Below are 26,942 nucleotides of genomic sequence, written 5' to 3'. Positions count from 1 at the left end.
ATTCACTCGCGTTTTCCACAGAGGGACAAGGGTGCTTATACTCTGGACGACAGTCACAGAGAGTCAGGATTTGTAGTTAAAATCAACTCAAAGGTTCTAAAACACGACAGATTGCTGTCGATAAATGTCCTAGAACTCTGTGCATTTTACAATGCAATAAATGATTCGCTTTCAGTCTGACCAGGCATAGACTCTGGTTTCTCTTCAGAACGAATACATCTTTCGCTTTTTACTAAAGATTTCCGTGGAGAGAAACAACCGTGAGTTTCATGTAATTTTGTTTTTTCATGCCTAGATCACGCTGGCCTTAAGCAGTCAAACAAAGCAACGCCAGTTGTATACACAACAACCAGTGAGAACCAAGAAGCCGCATGGCAATGCAGCAGGTCACTCAAATCTTCAATGGCTCAGAACGCCATTAGGTGAAAATGTCAAGAGATCAATCAGTGAGTGGACATCTGTTAGACAGATGATCTCACCCGTCAGGATTTGGATCTTGAAAACTGGACATTAAATCCAGAGGTGTTTCATATGTGAGTCCACAGAAGGGGGTTGTCCTCAAGTATACATGATGGCATCTCGCCACAATTACAAAAGCTCAGTAGGTGTACAAAACAGTTCACAAGGGCAGTGGCGGTGAAATCTCTCACATTCATGGGGTCATTCAGCATCGTGTATCTGGCTCCACCATTTTCCGCTTCTCTCTCCGTTGCCAAAACGGATCAGAAGACAGTTCGTCACAGTCATACTGGTGGTAGCTCATGGGTTTCGGAGAAGTTTGCTTCTCGAATTTTCAAGGAATACTTGCACACGATCTTAGCCCTCTCATAATACGTCCAACCTGTTACATCAGGGAACGTTCTTTTATCCATAGTTACCTATATACCTATTATCTGTATACCTATTATCTGTGTACCGCAGCTGCGGTTGACGGGGTGAGGGTTCAAACCGCCCTCTTAGAAAATAGAGCATTACAGTATCGGTTATACCAACCATGTAACGAAATAGTAAGCCGCTTAAGGCAGCTCATTATTAAAAAATTTCGTGTGCTTACATAGGTTGTAAACCTCGGAAGTTTCCAACGTCATACTTCAAGTACCCGTATTCGGTTAAACGGGATGGGATGGAAAACTGCGTTCATCTGCACTAACAGTGCAGGTATCTGTGTGGTAAACGTATTTTCAAAGACGTTTGCCTCTATTTGCGTCTGTAAACATCTTTCTACAAGGTGTCACCAAAGTTCAGACTCTATTTATCCCACCTACAGCGCCAGGCGATTTGAGGTTGGGTTCAGATTTATTACAGTTTTCATATTTTGGAACCCTTTCAACAAAGGGGAATTAAGTTTCATATTTTTTGAACCTTTACAACAAATGAGAATTAAGTTTCTTACTTTGGAAAACATTTTTCTTCTAGCCTTGCCTTCGGCAAGGGTGCTTCGGCAAGGGTTTTGTTTTCATATTTGGGTGCCTTGTATTCCAAGCCACCGTATTTAAGTTTTCTCATGACAAAGCAGATCTTCGGACGAAATCCGCTTTCGTATTCTTCACATCAATATACCAATAGTGGTTCCTGTGGGGACAGCACATTCTAGAATTCTGAATGTGGTACACGCATTACGCGTTTATATATGTACCGAACGTCTACATTACGTGATATAAATACGTTGTTTGTTCTATATAATACTGCAAACTGGGGTTAGCCAGTTTCTCAGCAGACATTATCCAGTTGGATAATAATGACTACAAGTCAGGCTTACTTTAAGGCTAAGTTACAATCGCCTACGTCAGTAATAGTTCATCCCACAGGTTCTGTGGGAATGTCAGACCCAGCGGGTCGTGGAGCGTCTATGACGCGGCTACATAGCCTTCAGTGCACCACGTTTGTGCACGTTTACACGTTATGAATGGTGGCGCCATCAGCATTCAGCTTTGGCCTGCCTACTGTTACAAGTATCAAACAGCTCTCCCGCCCACGAGGGAAGCTTTGGTACGTCCCAAGAGTACTCCAGTGACCCCTAGTGGATGATAAAGAAAATAGGATTTTGGTACTTACCAGGTAAATCCTTTTCTTTGAATCCATAGGGGGCACTGGACGCCCACCCAGAGCAGTTTTACCTGGGTTGTTTTAAGCTCAAGGGAGCTTAGTAAACAAATTTTACTTGGGTGGTGTTAAGCTCAAAGGAGCTTATGGTAACACATTTTCACCGATTGGTTCAAATTATAAAGTTCTATCGGTTAAGGTGTCAACTGTTTAGTTGACAATAAGGTTACAGGTCAACTTTGTGGTTGTCTGTTATGTTATAGGAATTCTCCATTGTCAATCCTCTCTATATCCTGTTCGCTCAGTAAAAAACACTGGCACAGTACACTGAGGTACTTGGGGATATGGAGGGGGGGGAGAGTCCTAAATTTGAATATTCAGTGCCTTTGTTCGGCTACGCCCGTCCATATCCCAAGAGTACTCCAGTGCCCCCTATGGATTCAAAGAAAAGGATTTACCTGGTAAGTACCAAAATCCTATTATCCTGTATGCACCCAACAAGTTGGGTGCTCCTGCTTTTAAGCAGACTATTGCTCGTTGTATTTGTAATACAATTCAGCTTGCACATTCTGTGGCAGGCCTGCCACAGCCAAAATCTGTAAAAGCCCATTCCACAAGGAAGGTGGGCTCATCTTGGGCGGCTGCCCGAGGGGTCTCGGCTTGACAACTTTGCCGAGCAGCTACTTGGTCAGGGGCAAACACGTTTGCAAAATTCTACAAATTTGATACCCTGGCTGAGGAGGACCTGGAGTTCTCTCATTCGGTGCTGCAGAGTCATCCGCACTCTCCCGCCCGTTTGGGAGATTTGGTATAATCCCCATGGTCCTTACGGAGTTCCCAGCATCCACTAGGACGTCAGAGAAAATAAGAATTTACTTACCGATAATTCTATTTCTCGTAGTCCGTAGTGGATGCTGGGCGCCCATCCCAAGTGCGGATTGTCTGCAATACTTGTACATAGTTATTGTTAACTAAATCGGGTTATTGTTGTTGTGAGCCATCTATCCAGAGGCTCCTCTGTTATCATGCCGTTAACTGGGTTCAGATCACAGGTTGTACGGTGTGATTGGTGTGGCTGGTATGAGTCTTACCCGGGATTCATAAATCCTTCCTTATTGTGTACGCTCGTCCGGGCACAGTATCCTAACTGAGGCTTGGAGGAGGGTCATGGGGGGAGGAGCCAGTGCACACCAGGTAGTCCTAAAGCTTTACTTTTGTGCCCAGTCTCCTGCGGAGCCGCTATTCCCCATGGTCCTTACGGAGTTCCCAGCATCCACTACGGACTACGAGAAATAGAATTATCGGTAAGTAAATTCTTATTTTATGTGATAAAGCCGCCAATTACGAAACTCGCCTAGCCGAAGCCAAGGCTAACAACATGACCACTTTCCAGGTGAGATATTTCAACTCCACTGTCTTAAGTGGTTCAAACCAATGTGACTTAAGGAAACTTAACACCACGTTAAGATCCCAAGGCGCCACCGGAGGTACAAAAGGAGGCTGAATATGCAGTACTCCCTTCACAAAAGTCTGTACTTCAGGTAATGAGGCCAATCCCTTTTGAAAGAAAATGGATAAGGCCGAAATCTGAACTTTTAATGGAGCCTAATTTTAGGTTCAAATTCACTCCAGTTTGTAGGAAGTGAAGAAAACGGCCCAGGTGGAGTTCTTCCGTAGGAGCATTCCTGGCCTCACACCAAGAAACATATTTTCTCCATATTCGGTGATAATGTTTAGATGTCACGTCCTTCCTAGCCTTTATTAGCGTAGGAATGACCTCATCCGGAATACCTTTTTCCGCTAGGATCCGGGGTTCAACCGTCACGCCGTCAAACGCAGCAGCGGTAAGTCTTGGAACAGACAGGGACCTTGTTGTAACAAGTCCTGCCTTAGAGGAAGAGGCCACGGATCTTCTGTGAGCATTTCTTGCAGATCCGGATACCAGGTCCTTCGTGGCCAATCTGGAACAATGAGAATTGTTCTCACTCCTCTTTTTCTTATTATCCTCAAAACCTTGGGTATGAGAGGAAGAGGAGGATACACATATACTGACTGGAACACCCACGGTCTCACTAGAGCGTCCACAGCTACCGCCTGAGGGTCTCTTGACCTGGCGCAATACCTTTGTAGCTTTTTGTTGAGACGGGATGCCATGTCTATTTGGGGTAGTCCCCACCGACTTGCAAACTGCGCAAAGACTTCCTGATGAAGTCCCCACTCTCCCGAATGCAGAGCGTGTCTGCTTCCCAGTTGTCCATTCCCGGAATAAACACTGCTGACAGAACGCTTACATGATTCTCCGCCCAGCGAAGAACTCTGGTGGCTTCCGCCATTGCCACTCTGCTCCTTGTGCCGCCTTGGCGGTTTACATGAGCTACTGCGGTGATGTTGTCTGACTGGATCAGAACTGGTCGATTGCGAAGTAAGATCTCCGCTTGACGTAGGGCATTGTATATGGCCCTTAGTTCCAGGATGTTGATGTGAAGACTTGACCAAAGTCCTTGGAAATTTCTTCCCTGTGCGACCGCTCCCCAACCTCGGAGGCTCGCATCCGTGGTCACTGGGATCCAGTCCTGAATGCCGAACCTGCGGCCCTCTAGAAGGTGAGCACTGTTTAGCCACCCCAGGAGATACTCTGGCCCTGGGGGACAGCGTGATCCGCTGACGCAATTGCAGATACGACCCGGACCATTTGTCCAATAGGTCCCATTGGAAGGCCCTTGCCGTATGGAATGGCTTCGTATGTTGCCACCATCTTTCCCAGAACTTGAGTGCAATGACGTACTGACACTTGTTTTGGTTTCAACATGTTCATGACTAGAGTCATGAGTTCCTGCGCTTTTCCCTTCGGAAGAAAAACCCTTTTCTGGTCTGTGTCCAGAATCATGCCCAATAAGGGCAGACGAGTTGTAGGATTCAGCTGCGACTTTGGAATATTGAGAATCCAGCCGTGTCGCTGTAACACATTCAGTGAAAGTGATACGCTGCTCTGCAACTTCTCCCGTGATCTCGCTTTTATGAGGAGATCGTCCAAGTACGGGATAATTGTGACACTCTGCTTGCGCAGGAGCACCATCATTTCCGCCATTACCTTGGTGAAAATTCGAGGCTGTGGAAAGCCCAAACGGCAACGTCCGAAATTGGTCATGACAATCCTGTACCGCAAATCTCAGGTACGCCTGATGAGGAGGATGATATATGGGGACATGCAGGTATGCATCCTTTATGTCCAGAGATACCAAAAAATCTCCCCCTTCTAGGCTGGCGATGACCGCCCTGAGTGATTCCATCTTGAACATGAACCGTTTTAAGTAAAGCTTCAGGGGTTTTAAATTTAAAATGGTCTGTCCGAACCGTGTTTCGGAACCACAAACAAAGTTGCGTAGTACCCCTGCCCTCTTTGAAGCAGGGGAACCCCTACCACCACTTGTTGCAGACACAATTTTGGAATCACATGTAACACTATCTCCCTTTCTCTAACGTCCTAAGTGGATGCTGGGGACTCCGTAAGGACCATGGGGAATAGCGGCTCCGCAGGAGACTGGGCACATCTAAAGAAAGCTTTAGGACCATCTGGTGTGCACTGGCTCCTCCCCCTATGACCCTCCTCCAAGCCTCAGTTAGATCTCTGTGCCCGAACGAGAAGGGTGCACACTAGGGGCTCTCCTGAGCTTCTTAGTGAAAGTTTTAGATTAGGTTTTTTATTTTCAGTGAGACTTGCTGGCAACAGGCTCACTGCATCGAGGGACTAAGGGGAGAAGAAGCGAACTCACCTGCGTGCAGAGTGGATTGGGCTTCTTAGGCTACTGGACATTAGCTCCAGAGGGACGATCACAGGCCCAGCTTGGATGGGTCCCAGAGCCGCGCCGCCGGCCCCCTTACAGAGCCAGAAGGCAGAAGAGGTCCGGAAAATCGGCGGCAGAAGACGTCCTGTCTTCAACAAGGTAGCGCACAGCACTGCAGCTGTGCGCCATTGCTCTCAGCACACTTCACACTTCGGTCACTGAGGGTGCAGGGCGCTGGGGGGGGGGGGGGGCGCCCTGAGACGCAATAAAAACACCTTGGATGGCAAAAAAAATGCATCACATATAGCTCCTGGGCTATATGGATGCATTTAACCCCTGCCAGAATCCATAAAAAAGCAGGAGAAAAGTCCGCGAAAAAGGGGCGGAGCCTATCTCCTCAGCACACTGGCGCCATTTTCCCTCACAGCTCCGTTGGAGGGAAGCTCCCCGTCTCTCCCCTGCAGTCACTACACTACAGAAAGGGTTAAAAAAAAAAGAGAGGGGGGCACTAATTAGGCGCAGTATTAACTATACAGCAGCTATAAGGGGAAAAACACTTATATAAAGGTTATCCCTGTATATATATGGCGCTCTGGTGTGTGCTGGCAAACTCTCCCTCTGTCTCCCCAAAGGGCTAGTGGGGTCCTGTCCTCTATCAGAGCATTCCCTGTGTGTGTGCTGTATGTCGGTACTTTTGTGTCGACATGTATGAGGAGAAAAATGATGTGGAGACGGAGCAGATTGCCTGTAATAGTGATGTCACCCCCTAGGGGGTCGACACCTGAGTGGATGAACTGTTGGAAGGAATTACGTGACAGTGTCAGCTCTGTATAAAAGACAGTGGTTGACATGAGACAGCCGGCTACTCAGCTTGTGCCTGTCCAGACGTCTCATAGGCCGTCAGGGGCTCTAAAGCGCCCGTTACCTCAGATGGCAGATATAGACGCCGACACGGATACTGACTCCAGTGTCGACGGTGAAGAGACGAATGTGACTTCCAGTAGGGCCACACGTTACATGATTGAGGCAATGAAAAATGTTTTACACATTTCTGATAATACGAGTACCACCAAAAAAGGGGTACAGGTTGAGTATCCCATATCCAAATATTCCGAAATACGGAATATTCCGAAATACGGACATTTTTGACTGAGAGTGAGATAGTGAAACCTTTGTTTTTTGATGGCTCAATGTACACAAACTTTGTTTAATACACAAAGTTATTAAAAATATTGTATTAAATGACCTTCAGGCTGTGTGTATAAGGTGTATATGAAACATAAAAGAATTGTGTGAATGTAGACACACTCTGTTTAATGCACAAAGTTATAAAAAATATTGGCTAAAATTACCTTCAGGCTGTGTGTATAAGGTGTATATGAATCATAAATGCATTCTGTGCTTAGACTTAGGTCCCATCACCATGATCTCATTATGGTATGCAATTATTCCAAAATACGGAAAAATCCCATATCCAAAATACCTCTGGTCCCAAGCATTTTGGATAAGGGATACTCAACCTGTATTATGTTCGGTGAGGAAAAACTACCTGTAGTTTTCCTGAATCTGAGAAATTAAATGAGGTGTGTGATGATGCGTGGGTTTCCCCCGATAACAACGGATAATTTCTAAAATGTTATTGGCATTATATCCTTTCCCGCCAGAGGTTAGGGTGCGTTGGGAAACACCCCCTAGGGGGGATAAAGCGCTCACACGCTTGTAAGGGCTCTACCTTCGCCTGAGATGGCCGCCCTTAAGGATCCTGCTGATAGAAAGCAGGAGGGTATCCTAAAAGGTATTTACACACATACTGGTGTTATACTGCGACCAGCAATCGCCTCAGCCTGGATGTGCAGTGCTGGGTTGGCGTGGTCGGATTCCCTGACTGAAAATATTGATACCCTAGATAGGGACAGTATATTTTTGCCTATAGAGCATTTAAAAGATGCATTTTTATATATGCGTGATGCACAGCGGAATATTTGCCGACTGGCATCAAGTCTAAGCGCGTTGTCCATTTCTACCAGTAGAGGGTTATGGACACGTCAGTGGTCAGGTGATGCGTATTCCAAACGGCATTTGGAAGTATTGCTTTATTAAGGGAGGAGTTATTTGGGGTCGGTCTTTCAGACCTGGTGGCCACGGCAACAGCTGGGAATTCCACGTTTGTACCCCAGGTCGCCTCTCAACATGAGAAGACGCCGTATTATCAGGCGCAGTCTTTTCGTGGACAAGCGGGCAAAAGGTTCCTCATTTCTGCCCCGTGACAGAGGGAGAGGAAAAAGGCTGCAGAAATCAGCCAGTTCCCAGGAACAGAAACCCTCTCCCGCCTCTGCCAAGCCCTCAGTAAACGCTGGGGCTTTACAAGCAGAATCAGGCACGGTGGGGGGCCCGTCTCAATGAATTTCAGCGCGCACTGGGCTCACTCGCAAGTAGACCCCTGGATCTTTCAGGTGATATCTCAGGGGTACAAATTAGAATTCGAGACGTCTCCCCCTCGCCGTTTCCTAAAGTCGGCTTTACCGATGTCTCCTTCTGACAGGGAGACAGTTTTGGAAGCCATTCACAAGCTGTATTCCCAGCAGGTGATAATCAAGGTACCCCTCCTGCAACAGGGAACGGGTATTATTCCACACTGTTGTGGTACCGAAGCCGGACGGCTCGGTGAGACCGATTCTAAATCTAAAATATTTGAACACTTACGTACAGAGGTTCAAATTCAAGATTGAGTCACTCAGAGCAGTGATTGCGAACCTGGAAGAAGGGGACTACATGATGTCTCGGGACATCAAGGATGCTTACCTTCATGTCAAAATTTACCCTTCTCACCAAGGGTACCTCAGGTTTATGGTACAGAACTGTCACTATCAGTTCAGACGTTGCCGTATTGATGGTACACGGCACCTCGGGTCTTTACCAAGTTAATGGCCGAAATGATGATATTCCTTCGAAGGAAGTGAATTTTAGTTATCCCTTCCTTGGACAATTCCCTGATAAGGGTAAGATCCAGGGAACAGTTGGAGGTCGGTGTAGCACTATCTCAGGTAGTGTTGCGGCAGCACGATTGGATTCTCAATATTCCAAAATCGCACCTGGTTCCGACGACGTGTCTTCTGTTCCTAGGGATGATCCTGGACACAGTCCAGAAAAAGGTGTTTCTCCCGGAGGAGAAAGCCAGGGAGTTATCCGAGCTAGTCAGGAACCTCCTAAAACCGAGCCAAGTCTCAGTGCATCAATGCACAAGGGTTCTGGGTAAAATGGTGGCTTCCTACGAAGCAATCCCATTCGGCAGATTCCACGCAAGAACTTTCCAGTGGGACCTGCTGGACAAATGGTCCGGATCGCATCTTCAGATGCATCAGCGGATAACCCTGTCACCAAGGACAAGGGTGTCCCTCCTGTGGTGGTTGCAGAGTGCTCATCTTCTAGAGGGCCGCAGATTATGCATTCAGGACTGGGTCCTGGTGACCACCGATGCCAGCCTGCGAGGCTGGGGAGCAGTCACACAGGGAAGGAATATCCAGGGCTTATGGTCAAGCCTGGAGACATCACTTCACATAAATATCCTGAAGCTAAGGGACATTTACAATGCTCTAAGCATAGCAAGACCTCTGTTTCAAGGTCAGCCGGTGTTGATCCAGTCGGACATCATCACGGCAGTCAGCCACGTAAACAGACAGGGTGGCACAAGAAGCAGGAGGGCAATGGCAGAAGATGCAAGGATTCTTCGCTGGGCGGAAAATCATGTGATAGCACTGTCAGCAGTATTCATTCCGGGAGTGGACAACTGGGAAGCAGACTTCCTCAGCACGACCTCCACCCGGGAGAGTGGGGACTTCACCCAGAAGTCTTCCACATGATTAAAAACTCGACAGGTATTGCGCCAGGTCCAGGGACCCTCAGGCAATAAGCTGTAGACGCTCTGGTAACACCGTGGGTGTACCAGTCAGGGTATGTGTTCCCTCCTCTGCCTCTCATACCCAAGGTACTGAGATTGATAAGATGGAGAGGAGTAAGCACTATATTCGTGGTTCCGGATTGGCCAAGAAGAACTTGGTAACCGGAACTTCAAGAGATGCTCACGGAGGATCCGTGGCCTCTACCTCTAAGAAGGGACCTGCTCCAGCAAAGACCCTGTCTGTTCCAAGACTTACCGCGGCTGCGTTTGACGGCATGGCGGTTGAACGCCGGATCCTGAAGGAAAAAAGGCATTCCGGATGAAGTCATCCCTATCCTGATCAAAGCCAGGAAGGATATAACCGCAAAAACATTATCACCACAATTGGCGAAAATATGTTGTGTGGTGCGAGGCCAGGAAGGCCCGACGGAGGAAATTCAACTGGGTCGATTCCTACATTTCCTGCAAACAGGAGTGTCTATGGGCCTGAAATTGGGGTCCATTAAGGTTCAAATTTCGGCCCTGTCAATTTTCTTCCAAAAAGAACTAGCTTCAGTCCCTGAAGTTCAGACGTTTGTAAAAGGGGTACTGCATATACAGCCTCCTTTTGTGCCTCCAGTGGCACTTTGGGATCTCAATGTAGTTTTGGGTTCCAAAAGTCACATTGGTTTGAACCACTTAAATCTGTGGAGTTAAAATATCTCACATGGAAAGTGGTCATGCTGTTGGCCCTGGCCTGGGCCAGGCGCGTGTCAGAATTGGCGGCTTTATCCTGAAAAAGCCCTTATCTGATTTTCCATTCGGACAGGGCGGAATTGAGGACTCGTCCTCAGTTTCTCCCCAAGGTGGTTTCAGCGTCTCACCTGAACCAACCTATTGGTGGTGCATGCGGCTACTAGGGACTTGGAGGCCTCCAAGTTGCTAGACGTTGTCAGTGCCCTGAAAATATATGTTTCCAGGACGGCTGGAGTCAGGAAATCTGACTCGCTGTTTATCCTGTGTGCACCCAACAAGCTGGGTGCTCCTGCTTCTAAGCAGACTATTGCTCGTTGGATTTGTAGTACAATTCAGCTTGCACATTCTGTGGCAGGCCTGCCACAGCCAAAAATCTGTAAATGCCCACTCCACAAGGAAGGTGGGCTCATCTTGGGCGGCTGCCCGAGGGGTCTCGGCTTTACAACTTTGCCGAGCAGCTACTTGGTCAGGAGCAAATACGTTTGTAAAATTCTACAAAATTGATATCCTGGCTGAGGAGGACCTGGAGTTCTCTCATTTGGTGCTGCAGAGTCATCCGCACTCTCCCGCCCGTTTGGGAGCTTTGGTATAATCCCCATGGTCCTTACGGAGTCCCCAGCATCCACTAGGACGTCAGAGAAAATAAGAATTTACTTACCGATAATTCTATTTCTCATAGTCCGTAGTGGATGCTGGGACTTCCGTAAGGACCATGGGGAATAGCGGCTCCGCAGGAGACTGGGCACAAAAGTAAAAGCTTTAGACTAGCTGGTGTGCACTGGCTCCTCCCCCTATGACCCTCCTCCAAGCCTCAGTTAGGATACTGTGCCCGGACGAGCGTACATAATAAGGAAGGATTTTGAATCCCGGGTAAGACTCATACCAGCCACACCAATCACACTGTACAACCTGTGATCTGAACCCAGTTAACAGTATGATAAACGTAGGAGCCTCTGAAAAGATGGCTCACAACAATAAACAACCCGATTTTTTTGTAACAATAACTATATACAAGTATTGCAGACAATCCGCACTTGGGATGGGCGCCCAGCATCCACTACGGACTATGAGAAATAGAATTATCGGTAAGTAAATTCTTATTTTCTCTGACGTCCTAGTGGATGCTGGGACTTCCGTAAGGACCATGGGGATTATACCAAAGCTCCCAAACGGGCGGGAGAGTGCGGATGACTCTGCAGCACCGAATGAGAGAACTCCAGGTCCTCCTCAGCCAGGGTATCGAATTTGTAAAATTTTGCAAACGTGTTTGCCCCTGACCAAGTAGCTGCTCGGCAAAGTTGTAAAGCCGAGACCCCTCGGGCAGCCGCCCAAGATGAGCCCACTTTCCCTGTGGAATGGGCTTTAACAGAGTTTGGCTGTGGCAGGCCTGCCACAGAATGTGCAAGCTGAATTGTACTACAAATCCAACGAGCAATCGTCTGCTTAGAAGCAGGAGCACCCAGCTTGTTGGGTGCATACAGGATAAACAGCGTGTCAGATTTTCTGACTCCAGCCGTCCTGGAAACATATTTTCAGGGCCCTGACTACGTCCAACAACTTGGAGTCCTCCAAGTCCCTAGTAGCCGCAGGCACCACAATAGGTTGGTTCATGTGAAACGCTGAAACCACCTTAGGGAGAAATTGAGGACGAGTCCTCAATTCTGCCCTGTCTGAATGAAAAATTAGGTAAGGGCTTTTATATGACAAAACCGCCAATTCTGAGACACGCCTGGCTGACGCCAGAGCTAACAGCATGACCACCTTCCATGTGAGATATTTTAATTCCACAGTGGTGAGTGGTTCAAACCAATGTGATTTTAGGAACCCTAAAACTACATTGAGATCCCAAGGTGCCACTGGTGGCACAAAAGGAGGCTGTATATGCAGTACCCCCTTGACAAACGTCTGAACTTCAGGCACTGAAGCCAGTTCTTTCTGGAAGAAGATCGACAGGGCCGAAATTTGAACCTTAATGGATCCTAATTTTAGGCCCATAGAAAGTCCTGCTTGCAGGAAATGCAGGAAACGACCCAGTTGAAATTCTACTGTGGGGGCCTTCTTGGCCTCACACCAGGCAACATATTTTCGCCAAATGCGGTGATAATGTTTCGCGGTTACATCCTTCCTGGCTTTGATCAGGGTAGGGATGACTTCATCTGGAATGCCTTTTTCCATCAGGATCCGGCGTTCAACCGCCATGCCGTCAAACGCAGCCGCGGTAAGTCTTGGAACAGACAAGGTCCCTGCTGGAGCAGGTCCTTTCTTAGAGGTAGAGGCCACGGGTCCTCCGTGAGCATCTCTTGCAGTTCCGGGTACCAAGTTCTTCTTGGCCAATCCGGAGCCACGAGTATAGTCTTTACTCCTCTCCTTCTTATGATTCTCAGTACTTTTGGTATGAGAGGCAGAGGAGGGAACACATACACCGACTGGTACACCCACGGTGTTACCAGAGCGTCCACCGCTATTGCCTGAGGGTCCCTTGACCTGGCGCAATATCTGTCCAGTTTTTTGTTGAGACGGGACGCCATCATGTCCACCTTTGGTTTTTCCCAACGGTTTACAATCACTTGAAAGACTTCTGGGTGAAGTCCCCACTCCCCCGGGTGGAGGTCGTGTCTGCTGAGGAAGTCTGCTTCCCAGTTGTCCACTCCCGGAATAACACTGCTGACAGTGCCACCACATGATTTTCCGCCCAGCGAAGAATCCTTGCAGCTTCTGCCATTGCCCTCCTGCTTCTTGTGCCGCCCTGTCTGTTGACGTGGGCGACTGCCGTGATGTTGTCCGATTGGATCAATACCGACTGACCCTGAAGCAGAGGCCTTGCTTGACTTAGGGCATTGTAAATGGCCCTTAGTTCCAGGATATTTATGTGAAGAGACGTTTCCATGCTTGACCACAAGCCCTGGGAATTTCTTCCCTGTGTGACTGCTCCCCAGCCTCTCAGGCTGGCATCAGTGGTCACCAGCATCCAATCCTGAATGCCGAATCTGCGGCCCTCTAGAAGATGAGCACTCTGTAACCACCACAGGAGAGACACCCTTGTCCTTGGAGATAGGGTTATCCGCTGATGCATCTGAAGATGAGATCCGGACCATTTGTCCAGCAGATCCCACTGAAAAGTTCTTGCATGGAATCTTCCGAATGGAATCGCTTCGTAAGAAGCCACCATTTTTCCCAGGACTCTCGTGCATTGATGCACTGACACTTGGCCTGGTTTTAGGAGTTTCCTGACTAGCTCGGATAACTCCCTGGCCTTCTCCTCCGGGAGAAACACCTTTTTCTGGACTGTGTCAAGAATCATCCCCAGGAACAGTAGACGTGTTGTTGGAATCAGCTGTGATTTTGGGATATTTAGGATCCACCCGTGCTGACGTAGCACTACCTGAGATAGTGCTACTCCGACCTCTAACTGTTCCCTGGACCTTGCCCTTATCAGGAGATCGTCCAAGTAAGGGATAATTAAAACGCCTTTTCTTCGAAGAAGAATCATCATTTCGGCCATTACCTTGGTAAAGACCCGTGGTGCCGTGGACAATCCAAACGGCAGCGTCTGAAACTGATAATGACAGTTTTGTACCACAAACCTGAGGTACCCTTGGTGAGAAGGGTAGATTGGGACATGGAGATAAGCATCTTTGATGTCTAGAGATACCATATAGTCCCCTTCTTCCAGGTTCGCTATCACTGCTCTGAGTGACTCCATCTTGAATTTGAACCTTTTTATGTAAGTGTTCAAGGATTTTAGATTTAAAATTGGTCTCACCGAGCCGTCCGGCTTCGGTACCACAAACAGCGTGGAATAATACCCCTTTCCCTGTTGTAGGAGGGGTACCTTGATTATCACCTGCTGGGAATACAGCTTGTGAATAGCTTCCACTACCGCCTCCCTGTCGGAGGGAGACGTTGGTAGAGCAGACTTCAGGAACCGGCGAGGGGGAGACGTCTCGAATTCCAATTTGTACCCCTGTGATACTACCTGCAGGATCCAGGGGTCCACTTGCGAGTGAGCCCACTGCGCGCTGAAATTCTTGAGACGGCCCCCCACCGTGCCTGAGTCCGCTTGTAGAGCCCCAGCGTCATGCTGAAGACTTGGCAGAAGCGGGGGAGGGCTTCTGCTCCTGGGAAGAGGCTGCCTGGTGCAGTCTTTTTCCCCTTCCTCTGCCCCGGGGCAGAAATGAGTGGCCTTTTGCCCGCTTGCCCTTATGGGAACGAAAGGACTGAGTTTGAAAAGACGGTGTCTTTTTCTGCTGAGAGGTGACCTGGGGTAAAAAGGTGGATTTTCCAGCCGTTGCCGTGGCCACCAGGTCCGATAGACCGACCCCAAATAACTCCTCCCCTTTATACGGCAATACTTCCATATGTCGTTTGGAATCCGCATCACCTGACCACTGTCGCGTCCATAACGCTCTTCTGGCAGAAATGGACATCGCACTCACTCTAGATGCCAGGGTGCAAATATCCCTCTGTGCATCTCGCATATATAGTAATGCATCCTTTAAATGCTCTATAGTTAATAATATACTGTCCCTATCCAGGGTATCAATATTTTCAGTCAGGGAATCCGACCAAGCCACTCCAGCGCTGCACATCCAGGCTGAGGCGATTGCTGGTCGCAGTATAACACCAGTATGTGTGTATATACCTTTTAGGATATTTTCCAGCCTTCTATCAGCTGGTTCCTTAAGGGCGGCCGTATCGGGAGACGGTAACGCCACTTGTTTTGATAAGCGTGTGAGCGCCTTATCTACCCTAGGAGGTGTTTCCCAACGTGCCCTAACCTCTGGCGGGAAAGGGTATAGTGCCAATAATTTATTAGAAATCAGCAGTTTATCGGGGGGAAAACCACGCTTTATCACACACCTCATTTAATTCATCTGATTCAGGAAAAACTACTGGTAGTTTTTTCACACCCCACATAATACCCTTTTTTGTGGTACTTGTAGTGTCAGAAATATTCAATGCCTCCTTCATTGCCGTGATCATGTAACGTGTGGCCCTACTGGACATTACGTTTGTCTCCTCACCGTCGACACTGGATTCAGTATCCGTGTCTGGGTCTGTGTCGACCATCTGAGGTAACGGGCGTTTTAGCGCCCCCGACGGTGTCTGAGACGCCTGAACAGGCACTAATTGATTTGCCGGCTGTCTCATGTCGTCAACAGTTTTTTGCAAAGTGCTGACACTGTCACGTAATTCTTTAAATACGACCACCAGTCAGGTGTCGACTCCCTAGGGGGTGACATCACTAACACAGGCAATTGCTCTGCTTCCACATCATTTTCCTCCTCATACATGTCGACACAATCGTACCGACACCCAGCACACACACAGGGAATGCTCTGAAAGAGGACAGGACCCCACGAGCCCTTTGGGGAGACAGAGGGAGAGTTTGCCAGCACACACCAGAGCGCTATATATATATATATATATATATATATATATATATATATATATATATATATATATATATATATATATATATATATATATATATATATATATATATATATACACACACACAGGGATAACCTTATTTAAGTGTTACTCCCTTTATAGCTGCTGTTTTATATTAGCTGCCAATAGTGCCCCCCCTCTCTTGTTTTACCCTGATTCTTGTAGCAGGACTGCAGGGGAGAGTCAGGGAGCCGTCCTTCCAGCGGAGCTGTGAAAGAAAATGGCGCTTGTGTGCTGAGGAGAAAGGCTCCGCCCCCTTCACGGCGGCCTTTTCTCCCGCTTTTTTCAGGAAAACTGGCAGGGGTTAAATGCATCCATATAGCCCAGGAGCTATATGTGATGCATTTCTTTAGCCATATAAGGTTTTTATAGTGTTTTATTGCGTCTCAGGGCGCTCCCCCCCAGCGCCCTGCACCCTCAGTGACCGGAGTGTGAAGTGTGCTGAGAGCAATGGCGCACAGCTGCAGTGCTGTGCGCTACCTTATCTGAAGACAGGAACGTCTTCTGCCGCCGATTTCTCCGGACCTCTTCGCTCTTCTGGCTCTGTAAGGGGGCCGGCGGCGCGGCTCCGGGACCCATCCAGGCTGAACCTGTGATCGTCCCTCTGGAGCTAATGTCCAGTAGCCAAGAAGCCCAATCCACTCTGCACGCAGGTGAGTTCGCTTCTTCTCCCCTTAGTCCCACGATGCAGTGAGCCTGTTGCCAGCAGGACTCACTGAAAATAAAAAACCTATTTAAACTTTTACTTCTAAGCAGCTCAGGAGAGCCACCTAGCATGCACCCTTCTCGTTCGGGCACAAAAATCTAACTGAGGCTTGGAGGGGGGTCATAGGGGGAGGAGCCAGTGCACACCAGCTAGTCTAAAGCTTTTACTTTTGTGCCCAGTCTCCTGCGGAGCCGCTATTCCCCATGGTCCTTACGGAAGTCCCAGCATCCACTAGGACGTCAGAGAAAAGAATTTACTTACCGATAATTCTATTTCTCATAGTCCGTAGTGGATGCTGGGCGCCCATCCCAAGTGCGGATTGTCTGCAATACTTGTACATAGTTATTGTTACAAAAATCGGGTTATTGTTGTGAGCCATCTTTCAGAGGCTCCTCTGTTATCATGCTGTTAACTGGGTTCAGATCACAGGTTATACGGTGTGATTGGTGTGGCTGGTATGAGTCTTACCCGGGATTCAAATCCTTCCTTATTGTGTACGCTCGTCCGGGCACAGTATCCTAACTGAGGCTTGGAGGAGGGTCATAGGGGGAGGAGCCAGTGCACACCAGATAGTCCTAAAGCTTTCTTTAGATGTGCCCAGTCTCCTGCGGAGCCGCTATTCCCCATGGTCCTTACGGAGTCCCCAGCATCCACTACGGACTATGAGAAATAGAATTATCGGTAAGTAAATTCTTATTTTCCAGGGGTTGTTTTGGTAGGGCCGATTTGAAAAACCGGCGAGGAGGCACTTCTTCGAATTCCAGCTTGTAAGCCTGGGAAACAATTTCTATTGCCCATGGATCCACCTGTGAGTGGACCCAGACGTGGCTGAACAGTCGAAGACGTGCCCCCACTGGAGCTGACTCCCTCAGGGGAGCCCCAGCGTCATGCGGTGGATTTAGCAGAGGCCGGGGAGGACTTCTGATCCTGAGAACTAGCTGTGTTGTGCAGCTTTTTTTCCTCTGCCCTTACCTCTGGCAAGAAAGGACGAACCACGTGCTCTCGTTTTTATTGGAACGAAAGGACTGCATTTGATAATGAGGCGCTTTCTTAGATTGTGAGGGAATACCTGCCGCAGCAACGAGATCCGAGAGGCCCACTGCGAACAATTACTCACCCTTGTAAGGCAACAACTCCATATGCCTCCTTTAGTCGGCATCACCTGTCCATTGCATGCGCCACAGGACACGTCTAGCAGAAATCGACATAGCGTTGACTCTAGAACCCAGTAGACTAACGTCTCTTTGGGCATATCTATATCTATATCTATATCTATATATATATATATATATATATATATATATATATATATATATATATATATATACTGGGCAACGATTAAAATTTTGAATCGCAATTAATCGCAGTATTTCATGCGATTAATAGTATTGTTAGCCGACTAAAGTCAATAATGAATTCAAAAGTGGTGTATTGCGCACTTTTAGTACTTGTATATGAACAACACTCCAAAAACATTTGGTTTGCAGTTTTCCCTTAACACAGTAGCATTTAAAAAACGTTAAAAATTAAAATTAAAAAATAAAATAAGAATTTACTCACCGGTAATTCTATTTCTCGTAGTTCGTAGTGGATGCTGGGTACTCCGTAAGTACCATGGGAATAGACGGGCTCCGCAGGAGACTGGGCACTCTTAAAAGAAAGATTAGGTACTATATCTGGTGTGCACTGGCTCCTCCCTCTATGCCCCTCCTCCAGACCTCAGTTAGGGAAACTGTGCCCGGAAGAGCTGACATTACAAGGAAAGGATTTGGAATCCAGGGTTTGACTCATACCAGCCACACCGTACAACTCGTGATAACTATACCCAGTTAACAGTATGAAACAACAAATGAGTCTCATTAACAGATGGCTCATAACAATAACCCTTTAGTTACGCAATAACTATATACATGTATTGCAGAAAGTCCGCACTTGGGACGGGCTCCCAGCATCCACTACGGACTACGAGAAATAGAATTACCGGTGAGTAAATTCTTATTTTCTCCGACGTCCTAGTGGATGCTGGGGACTCCGTAAGGACTATGGGGATTATACCAAAGCTCCCAAACGGGCGGGAGAGTGCGGATGACTCTGCAGCACCGAATGAGCAAACTCAAGGTCCTCCTCAGCCAGGGTATCAAACTTGTATAATTTTGCAAAAGTGTTTGAACCCAACCAAGTAGCAGCTCGGCAAAGTTGTAAAGCCGAGACCCCTCGGGCAGCCGCCCAAGAAGAGCCCACCTTCTACGTGGAAAGGGCCTTTACTGATTCAGGATGCGGCAGTCCAGCCGCAGTGTGTGCAAGCTGAATCGTGCTACAGATCCAGCGAGCAATAGTCTGCTTTGAAGCAGGAGCACCCAGCTTGTTGGGTGCATGCAGGATAAATAGCGAGTCAGTTTTTCTGACTCCAGCCATCCTGGAAAAACATAGATTTTCAGGGCCCGGACTACGTCCAGCAACTTGGAATCCTCCAAGTCCCGAGTAGCCGCATGCACCACAATAGGTTGGTTCAACTGAAACGCTGATACCACCTTAGGAAGAAATTGGGGACGAGTCCTCAATTCTGCCCTGTCCATATGGAAAATCAGATATGAGCTTTTACACAACAAAGCCAATTCTGACACCCGCCTGGCCGAAGCCAAGGCCAACAGCATGACCACCTTCCACGTGAGATATTAACTCCACGGTCTTAAGTGGCTCAAACCAATGTGATTTTAGGAAATCCAACACAACGTTGAGATCCCAAGGTGCCACTGGAGGCACAAAAGGGGGCTGAATATGCAGCACTCCCTTGACAAACGTCTGAACTTCAGACAGTGAAGCCAGTTCTTTTTTAAAGAAAATAGACAGGGCCGAAATCTGGACTTTTATGGATCCCAATTTGAGGCCCATAGTCACTCCTGACTGGAGGAAGTGCAGAAATCGACCCAGCTGAAATTCCTCTGTAGGGGCCTTCCTGGCCTCACACCAAGCAACATATTTACGCCAATTGCGGTGATAATGTTTTGCTGTCACATCCTTGCTAGCTTTTATCAGCGTAGGAATTACTTCATCTGGAATGCCTTTTTCCGTTAGGATCCGGCGTTCAACCGCCATGCCGTCAAACGCAGCCGCGTTAAAAGTCTTGGAACAGACAGGGCCCCTGTTGTAACAGGTCCTGTCTGAGAGGCAGAGGCCATGGGTCCTCTGAGATCATTTCTTGTAGTTCTGGGTACCAAGTTCTTCTTGGCCAATCCGGAACGATCAGTATTGTTCTTACTCCTCTCCTTCTTACTATTCTCAGTACCTTGGGTATGAGAGGAAGAGGAGGGAACACATAAACCGACTGGTACACCCACGGTGTCACTAGTGCGTCTACAGCTATCGCCTGAGGGTCCCTTGACCTGGCGCAATATCTTTTTAGCTTTTTGTTGAGGCGCGACGCCATCATGTCCACCTGTGGACGTTCCCAACGATTTATTATCAGTGTGAAGACTTCTGGATGAAGTCCCCACTCTCCCGGGTGGAGGTCGTGCCTGCTGAGGAAGTCTGCTTCCCAGTTGTCCACTCCCGGAATGAACACTGCCGACAGTGCTAGCACGTGATTCTCCGCTCATCGAAGAATCCTTGTGGCTTCTGCCATCGCCATCCTGCTTCTTGTGCCGCCTTGGCGGTTTACATGGGCGACCGCCGTGATGTTGTCCGACTGAATCAGCACCGGTAGGTTTTGAAGCAGGGGTTCCGCTTGACTCAGGGCGTTGTAAATGGCCCTTAGTTCCAGAATATTTATGTGTAGGGAAGTCTCCTGACTTGACCACGGTCCTTGGAAGTTTCTTCCCTGAGTGACTGCCCCCCAACCTCGGAGGCTTGCATCCGTGGTCACCAGGACTCAGTCCTGTATGCCGAATCTGCGGCCCTCGAGAAGATGGGCACTCTGCAGCCACCACAGTAGAGACACCCTGGCCCTCGGGGACAGGGTGATCAACTGATGCATCTGGAGATGCGATCCGGACCATTTGTCCAACAGATCCCACTGAAAGATCCTTGCCTGGAACCTTCCAAAGGGAATTGCTTCGTAAGAAGCCACCATCTTTCCCAGGACTCGCGTGCAGTGATGCACCGACACCTGTTTTGGTTTCAGGAGATTCCTGACCAGAGATGATAATTCCTGGGCCTTCGCCGCAGGGAGAAACACGTTCTTTTGTTCTGTATCCAGGATCATGCCCAAGAACAAAAGACGTGTCGCAGGAATCAGCTGCGACTTTGGTATGTTCAGAATCCAGCCGTGTTGTTGCAGCACTTCCCGAGCTAGTGCTACGCTGGCTAACAACTGTTCCTTGGACATCGCCTTTATCAGGAGATCGTCCAAGTACGGGATAATTATAACTCCCTTCCTCCGAAGGAGTATCATCATTTCAGCCATTACCTTGGTAAATACTCTTGGTGCCGTTGAGAGACCAAACGGCAACGTCTGGAATTGGTAATGACAGTCCTGTACCACAAACCTGAGGTACTCCTGGTGAGGTGGGTAAATGGGGACATGCAGGTATGCATCCTTGATGTCCAATGATACCATAAAATCCCCCTCTTCCAGGCTTGCGATAACCGCCCTGAGCGATTCCATTTTGAACTTGAACTTCCTCAGATAAGTGTTCAAGGATTTTAAATTTAGAATGGGTCTCACCGAACCGTCCGGTTTCGGTACCACAAACATTGTGGAATAGTAACCCCGTCCCTGTTGAAGGAGGAGAACCTTGATTATCACGTGCTGGAGGTACAGCTTGTGAATAGCCGCCAGCACTACCTCCCTTTCCCTGGGAGCAGTTGGCAAAGCTGATTTGAGGCAACGGCGAGGGGGAGTTGCCTCGAACTCCAACATGTATCCCTGAGATACCACTTGTAGGGCCCAGGGATCCACCTGTGAGCGAACCCACTGGTTGCTGAAGTTCCGGAGACGGGCCCCCACCGCACCGGGCTCCGCCTGTGGAGCCCAAGCGTCATGCGGTGGACTTAGAGGAAGCGGGAGAGGGCTTTTGTTCCTGGGAACTGGCTGTCTGATGCAGCTTCTTTCCTCTACCCCTGCCTCTGGGCAGAAAGGAAACGCCTCTGACACGCTTGCCTTTGAGGCCGAAAGGACTGTACCTGATAATACGGTGCTTTCTTTGGTTGTGAGGGAACGTGGGGTAGAAAAGTTGATTTTCCAGCTGTTGCTACCAGGTCCGAGAGACCATCCCCAAACAGTTCCTCACCCTTGTAAGGCAAAACTTCCATGTGCCTTTTAGAATCAGCATCACCTGTCCACTGCAGAGTCCATAACACTCTCCTGGCAGAAATGGACATTGCATTAATTCCCGATGCCAGTCGGCAAATATCCCTCTGTGCATCTCTCATATATAAGACTACGTCCTTTATATGGTCTACGGTTAGCAAAATAGTATCCCTGTCGAGTGTATCAATGTTATCTGACAGGGTGTCGGACCAAGCTGCTGCAGCACTACACATCCATGCTGACGCAATAGCAGGTCTCAGTATAGTACCCGAGTGTGTATATACAGACTTAAGGATAGCTTCCTGCTTTCTATCTGCAGGCTCCATTAAGGCGGCAGTATCCTGAGACGGCAGTGCCACCTTTTTTGATAAGCGTGTGAGCGCTTTGTCTACCTTAGGGGATGTTTCCCAACGTAGCCTATCCGTTGCCGGAAAAGGGTACGCCATCAGTAACCTCTTAGAAATCACTAGTTTCTTATCAGGGGAACACCACGCTTCTTCACACAATTCATTTAACTCCTCAGATGGGGGAAAAGTCACTGGAAGCTTTTTCTCCCCAAACATAATACCCTTTTTAACGGTAACGGAGTCAGTGTCAGAAATGTTCAAAACATTTTTCATTGCCGTATTCATGCATCGGAAGGCCCTTGTGGACTGTACATTTGTCTCATCCTCGTCGACACTGGAGTCAGACTCCGTGTCGACATCTGTGTCTGTCATCTGAGGTAGCGGGCGTTTTTGAGCCCCTGATGGCCTCAGACGCCTGGGCAGGCGCGGGCTGAGATGCCGGCTGTCACGTCATCCAACCTTTTATGTATGGAGTTGACACTGTTGGTTAAAACCTTCCACATATCCATCCACTCCGATGTCGGCCCCGTAGGGGGCGACATCACACTTACGGGCTCTTGCTCCGCCTCCACGTAACCCTCCTCATCAAACATGTCGACACAGCCGTACCGACACACCGCACACACACAGGGAATGCTCTGACTGAGGACAGGACCCCACAAAGTCCTTTGGGGAGACAGAGAGAGTATGCCAGCACACACCACAGCGCTATATAATACAGGGATGTACACTATAATTAGTGATTTTCCCTATAGCAGCTTATTATACACAGTTTGAGCCTAAATTTAGTGCCCCTCCCTCTCTTTTTTACCCTTGAAGCCTGGAAACTGCAGGGGAGAGCCTGGGGAGCTGCCTTCCAGCGGAGCTGTGAAGAGAAAATGGCGCCGGTGTGCTGAGGAAGATAGCCCCGCCCCTTTCTCTGCTGACTTCTCCCGCTTTTTTATATACTTTATGGCGGGGGATTATGCACATATACAGTTTAATAACTGCATTATGTGCTGGTTAGCCATGTAAGGTACTCTAATTGCTGCCCAGGGCGCGCCCCCCCCCCCCCCCCAGCGCCCTGCACCCATCAGTGACCGGAGTGTGTGGTGTGCAGAGGGAGCAATGGCGCACAGCTGCAGTGCTGTGCGCTACCTTAATTTAGACCGGAGTCTTCAGCCGCCGATTTTTCCCCTTCTGGCTCTGCAAGGGGAACGGCGGCGCGGCTCCGGGACCGGACGACCGAGGCTGGGCCTGTGTTCGATCCCTCTGGAGCTAATGGTGTCCAGTAGCCTAAGAAACCCAAGCTAGCTGCAAGCAGGTAGGTTCGCTTCTCGCCCCTCAGTCCCACGTAGCAGTGAGTCTGTTGCCAGCAGATCTTACTGAAAATAAAAAACCTAACAAATACTTTCTTTCTAGGAAGCTCAGGAGAGCCCCTAGGGTGCATCCAGCTCTGGCCGGGCACAGATTCTAACTGAGGTCTGGAGGAGGGGCATAGAGGGAGGAGCCAGTGCACACCAGATATAGTACCTAATCTTTCTTTTAAGAGTGCCCAGTCTCCTGCAGAGCCCGTCTATTCCCATGGTCCTTACGGAGTTCCCAGCATCCACTACGGACTACGAGAAATAGAATTACCGGTGAGTAAATTCTTATTTTCAACATAGACAAAATAAGGAGTCGCTTATACAAGATATCGACCCAGCTGAAATTCTTCCGTGGGGGCCTTCATAGCCTCACACCAAGCAACATATTTTCGCCATATGCGGTGATAATGCTTTGCGGTCACATCTTTCCTAGCTTTTATTAGCGTAGGAATGACCTCAAGCGGAATGCCCTTTTTCATCAGCATCCGGCGTTCAACCGCCATGCCGTCAAACGCAGCCGCAGTAAGTCTTGGAACAGACAGGGCCCCTGCTGTAGCAGGTCCAGTCTGAGAGGCAGAGGCCAAGGGTCCTCTGAGATCATTTCTTGTAGTTCCGGGAACCAAGTCCTTCTTGGCCAATCCGGAACGATGAGTATAGTTCTTACTCCTCTTTTTCTTATTATCCTCAGCACCTTTGGTATGAGAGGAAGAGGAGGGAAAACATAAACCGACTGGTACACCCACGGTGTCACTAGAGCGTCCACAGCTATCGCCTGAGGGTCCCTTGACCTGGCGCAATATCTGTTTAGCTTTATGTTTAGGCGCGACGCCATCATGTCCACCTGTGGCCTTTCCCAACGGTTTACAATCAGTTGGAAGACTTCTGGATGAAGTCCCCACTCTCCCGGGTGGAGGTCGTGCCTGCTGAGGAAGTCTGCTTCCCAGTTGTCCACTCCCGGAATGAACACTGGTGACAGTGCTAACACGTGATTTTCCGCCCATCGGAGAATCCTTGTGGCTTCTGCCATCGCCATCCTGCTTCTTGTGCCGCCCTGTCGGTTTACATGGGCGACCGCCGTGATGTTGTCTGACTGAATCAGCACCGGGTCTTGCCTGACTTAGGGCATTGTAAATGGCCCTTAGTTCCAGAATATTTATGTGTAGGGAAGCCTCCTGACTCGACCATTGTCCTTGGAAGTTTCTTCCCTGCGTGACTGCCCCCCAACCCCGGAGGCTTGCATCCGTGGTCACCATGACCCAGTCCTGTATGCCGAATCTGCGGCCCTCGAGAAGATGGGCACTCTGCAGCCACCACAGCAGAGACACCCTGGCCCTCGGGGACAGGGTGATCAGCCGATGCATCTGAAGATGCGATCCATACCACTTGTCTAACAGATCCCACTGAAAGATCCTTGCATGGAACCTGCCGAATGGAATTGCCTCGTAAGAAGCTACCATCTTTCCCAGGACTCGCGTGCAGTGATGCACCGACACCTGTTTTGGTTTCAGGAGGTCTCTGACCAGAGATGACAACTCCTTGGCCTTCTCCTTCGGGAGAAACACCTTCTTCTGTTCTGTGTCCAGAATCATACCCAGGAACAGCAGACGCGTCGTAGGAACCAGCTGTGACTTTGGAATATTCAGAATCCAGCCATGCTGTTGTAGCACTTCCTGAGATAGTGCTACTCCGACCAACAACTGCTCCTTGGACCTCGCCTTTATAAGGAGATCGTCCAAGTACGGGATAATTATAACTCCCTTCTTTCGAAGGAGTATCATCATTTCGGCCATTACCTTGATAAATACCCTCGGTGCCGTGGACAGACCAAACGGCAACGTCTGGAATTGGTAATGGCAGTCTTTTACCACAAAACGGAGGTACACCTGGTGAGGTGGGTAAATGGGGACATGCAGGTAAGCATCCTTGATGTCCAGTGATACCATGTAATCCCCTTCTTCCAGGCTTGCAATAACCACCCTGAGCGATTCCATTTTGAACTTGAACCTTCTTATATAAGTGTTCAAGGATTTCAAATTTAGAATGGGTCTCACCGAACCGTCTGGTTTCGGTACCACAAACATTGTGGAATAGTAACCCCGTCCCTGTTGAAGGAGGGGAACTTTTATTATCAGCTGCTGGAGGTACAGCTTGTGAATTGCTGCCAGCACTACCTCCCTGTCCGGGGGAGTAGCTGGCAAGGCTGATTTGAGGTAACGGCGAGGGGGAGACGTCTCGAAATCCAGCTTGTATCCCTGAGATACCACTTGTAGAACCCAGGGATCCACCTGTGAGCGAACCCACCGGTCGCTGAAGTTCCGGAGACGGGCCCCCACCGCACCTGGCTCCACCAGTGGAGCCCCAGCGTCATGCGGTGGATTTAGTGGAAGCAGGGGAGGATTTCTGTTCTTGGGAACTGGCTGTATGGTGCAGCTTTTTCCCTCTACCCCTGCCTCTGGGCAGAAAGGACGCGCCTTTAACCCGCTTGCCTTTCTGGGGCCGAAAGGACTGTACCTGATAATATGGTGCTTTCTTTGGCTGTGAGGGAACCTGGGGTAAAAATGTCGGACTTCCCAGCTGTCGCTGTGGAAACGAGGTCCGAGAGACCATCCCCAAACAATTCCTCACCCTTGTAAGGCAAAACCTCCATGTGCCTTTTAGAATCCGCATCACCTGTCCACTGCAGAGTCCATAATACTCTCCTGGCAGAAATGGACATTGCATTTATTCTAGATGCCAGCCGGCAAATATCCCTCTGTGCATCTCTCATGTATAAGACTACATCTTTAATATGCTCTATGGTTAGCAATATAGTGTCCCTGTCAAGGGAATCAATGTTATCAGACAGGGAATCAGACCACGCTGCTGCGGCACTGCACATCCATGCTGAAGCAATAGCAGGTCTCAGTATAGTACCTGAGTGTGTATATACAGACTTCAGGATAGCCTCCTGCTTTCTATCCGCAGGCTCCTTTAAGGCGGCCGTATCCTGAGACGGTAGTGCCACCTTTTTTGACAAGCGTGTGAGCGCTTTATCCACCCTCGGGGATGTCTCCCAACGTACCCTGTCCTCTGGCGGGAAAGGGTACGCCATTAGTAACTTTTTAGAAATTTAGTTTATCAGGGGAAGCCCACGCTTCTTCACACACTTCATTTAACTCATCTGAAGGGGGGAAAACCACTGGTTGCTTTTTCTCCCCACACAATACCCTTTTTAGTGGTACCTGGGTTAATGTCAGAAATGTGCAACACATTTTTCATTGCCGTAATCATGCAACGGATGGCCCTAGTGGAATGTACATTAGTCTCGTCGTCGTCAACACTGTGGAGTCAGACTCCGTGTCGACATCTGTGTCTGCCATCTGAGGTAGCGGGCGTTTTTG

At 48.8% G+C, this 26,942-nt stretch overlaps 1 protein-coding gene and 1 non-coding gene across 3 annotated transcripts in view; one reads left to right on the top strand and one right to left on the bottom strand.

Moving 5' to 3' along the window:
• ZBTB40 (zinc finger and BTB domain containing 40) overlaps positions 1-26,942 on the bottom strand; it is a 368,246-nt gene that overhangs the window by 314,028 nt on the left and 27,276 nt on the right. The window lies entirely within an intron of this gene.
• Positions 189-308, top strand: LOC134967923 (U5 spliceosomal RNA). The gene has a single exon (XR_010189259.1). It is a non-coding gene; the product is annotated as a U5 spliceosomal RNA (small nuclear RNA).

The sequence above is a fragment of the Pseudophryne corroboree genome, chromosome 10, assembly GCF_028390025.1.
Source record: "Pseudophryne corroboree isolate aPseCor3 chromosome 10, aPseCor3.hap2, whole genome shotgun sequence".
Classification (NCBI taxonomy): domain Eukaryota; kingdom Metazoa; phylum Chordata; class Amphibia; order Anura; family Myobatrachidae; genus Pseudophryne; species Pseudophryne corroboree.
This window is presented reverse-complemented; position numbering and strand designations above follow the sequence as displayed.